Source organism: Nanorana parkeri, unplaced genomic scaffold (assembly GCF_000935625.1).
Source record: "Nanorana parkeri isolate BGI_ZX_2015 unplaced genomic scaffold, ASM93562v1 scaffold1413, whole genome shotgun sequence".
Lineage (NCBI taxonomy): Eukaryota > Metazoa > Chordata > Amphibia > Anura > Dicroglossidae > Nanorana > Nanorana parkeri.
The window spans coordinates 275041-277957 of record NW_017307681.1 but is presented as its reverse complement, the minus strand read 5'-3'; the positions used below and the strand labels follow the sequence as shown (position 1 = coordinate 277957).

At 44.2% G+C, this 2917-nt stretch overlaps 1 protein-coding gene across 2 annotated transcripts in view; it reads right to left on the bottom strand.

Moving 5' to 3' along the window:
• CLU (clusterin) overlaps nt 1-1096 on the bottom strand; it is a 29974-nt gene extending 28878 nt beyond the window's left edge. For both annotated transcript variants that reach the window (XM_018569861.1, XM_018569862.1), the window contains exon 1: nt 941-1096. The gene's annotated coding sequence lies outside the window, so the exon portion shown is untranslated. The remainder of the gene's footprint in view (nt 1-940) is intronic.
• Between the last annotated feature and the right edge of the window lie 1821 nt (nt 1097-2917).

Below are 2917 nucleotides of genomic sequence, written 5' to 3'. Positions count from 1 at the left end.
CGGAACTTCTCCTCACCAGCAACAATGTCATAAAAGAGCCCCCACCATACAATGCACCCGACTGGGAGACCCTCATACAATACAGCAATGCAATCAAAGTGTACAGAACAAAACCATCACCAACGGGTCAGAACCTCAGTCAGTAAAATATTGTCCTCCGCAGCTTCTAATTAATAGGAACTATTATAGATCTGCAGACGGGTCTGTACACCTGCTGTGCCCATTATCCTCAACCTAACCGCTCAACCATCACGTTCTCAGACAATTCATCCCCACACAGCTCCCTCCTCATGTATCACTTCCCCCTCCTCTTTTAGATTGTAAGCCCTCAGGGCCCAGGCCCTCCTTACCATCTTGTCTTGTATTGTGATTGTAATTGTAATGTCATCCTTATATTGTAAAGCGCTGTGCACACTGTTGGCGCTCTACAAATACGATGTGATGATAATTCAGAGATGATTGGAGGATCTGCAGCCGAGTGATACACAAATAAGATACATTGTTGTTCAGAGTTCAGGGACTTGAATGTATTTTTAGGATTTAATTCCTGAGTTTAGTGTCACTTTAGGGAACCTGTTTGTTTCACCTTCTTCCGTTCCCTTAGAATGTGAGATCCTGCTGGGGAAGCAATCCCACCCTGTCTGCTGGAGATGATCCAAAAAAAGGGCATTTTATATGGGTGACATTTCATACCGCCCATACCCCCCGAGCCCCAATGACATCCACAATGCTTTTTTCCCTCCAGCATAATAACTGTTTTGCAATGATAATTGCTACGCACACAGCATGCATTGTGTTTTCTGTAAAGAAGGAGCTTTGTACATACAGAGGAAATCCCTGAATGCATCCTAAACTATGGAATAAAATGAGACGTGTAACTGATCATCAGCAAGAAAGCCTCTCACTGTCTCCATCAGACCCTGGCAGAAGGGACCTTACCTGGGGCTGTCAGTGCAGTGTGAGCTCCTGGCAGTCAGCTGGATGTGCAGCAAGTCCTGAGACGCTGACAGTATATATAGCGCTCCCTCTCCTCTCACTGACTCATCAGCCAGGAATGTACCAGCACTGTGTCTGCAGAGCTTTCTGGAAGAGTCAGTGTGCATCCCTCTCTGCTGGAGCTGCGCTACCTTCAGATCACCAGCAGGGGGCGCTCCGCGACACTCAGCAAAAGCCAACTGCTGGATCACCATTCACAGTGCATACAAGTGCTCTGCACATAGGGCTGAGTGTTATTTCAAGTACAATAAGAGAGTGTTCAGGGACAAGAAGACTTCTCCTGGTTTTTACTTTATTATTTCCTTTATGTGGAAATGTTGATTTATCTGCAGAAATAGTGCGCCATCTAAGCAGCAGAGTGACTTCTGGGTGTTTTTGCATCATTTACTGTCATATGCGTCCAAGGCCGGCCATGCACCATACATGATTGCCCAATCCCCATAAAATCTCCTTTAGATTTGCCAAAACGATGTAAAATAAGGGCCATCCCATACAATTCATTCCATTTCCATTAACCGCTTGCTGTCCGTGGTGTTTACACCCCCTTCCTGTCCCGGCCATTTTTCAGTATTCAGCGCTGCGGTACTTTGACTGACATTTATTCCGTCATGCAACGCTGTACCGAAATAAGTTTTATACCATTTTTTGGGGACAGATAGAGCTTTCTTTTGGTGGTATTTAATCACCACTGCGGGTTTTTTTTTTAACTATATAACAAAAAAGTACAGAATATAATTTTTTTTTAAAATGGTTTTCCCTTTATTATGTTAGGAAACAATTATTTTGACCAAATTTTTTGGTAAAATATAAAAGTCGGGGTGACGTCGGGTAAATAGACACCAAACATGTCAAGCCTTAAAATTGCGCACACCAGCGAAATCGCAAAATAAAACACCAAAGCTAAAATTGGCCATAGGCGACGCTTTAAAAGATTTTACCGCTCATCAGTTTAGGGCTCAGTCACACTAGATGCAGTGCGTCCTTTTTTGGCCTTGCTGCAATGCGAGGCAGTGCGTTCCGACCAAAATCGGGCCGGGACGCAGTGCATCTAGTGTGACTGAGCCCTTAGTGTTATCAGTGATTGATGGACCGAGAATTATTGCTTTCATTGCGACGTTTGCGGCGATATGCAACACGTGCGGCATAATTGGAGCAATCGTCGTTTTTGTGTCTAGGCGCATTTAACGCATTTTTGCGCATCTATGTGGGGGTGGGGGACTTTTAGAAAAATGTTGTGGGGTTTTTTTTGTTTTGTGTGTGTACATTTTTATTTGTTTTGTGAGCATTTTTTTTAAAAAACTTTTTTTTACACTTAACTTTATTGTTATCACATAGGGTGCTAAGAAGTAGCCTATGTGATAACAAGTTACAGTGACAGGTCCTCTTTATGGAGACATCAGGGGGTCTCTAAGACCCCTAATGTCACCTAAGGGACCCCCCCAGAGAAGCTGATGAAGCACAGATCTACTTCACCAGCTTCTCTCTGGTTTCTGTACCGGGGAGTGACAGAGGAAAGCGGAAGTGATGTAATATATATCACTTCCTGCATTCAGAGACCGGGGAGTAGAGCGGATGCTGCATATGTAGTGGGTGCTGCCTTCTGTCTGCCCATCACTTTCAACAACTGGATTCCCAGTGTGCATTGCTTCTCTTTCCCTGCTGCTTCATGGGATGCAACCTCCATTTCTCAAGACTACCTATCCCATCATGCTTTGCAATGATCATGTTACATTGTTCAGATGTTGTGTTGCATTTCAGAAGGCAGGTGTCCCATCCCACTCCCAATAACCAGATCCATCTAGAAATCTATAAACTTACACGTCGGAGATGCCCTATATAGGATGAACTTCCTCAACGCAAATTACACCATATCACTCCACCCTGTCAATATGCACTTCCTTGTGTCACCGACTCTCACAGA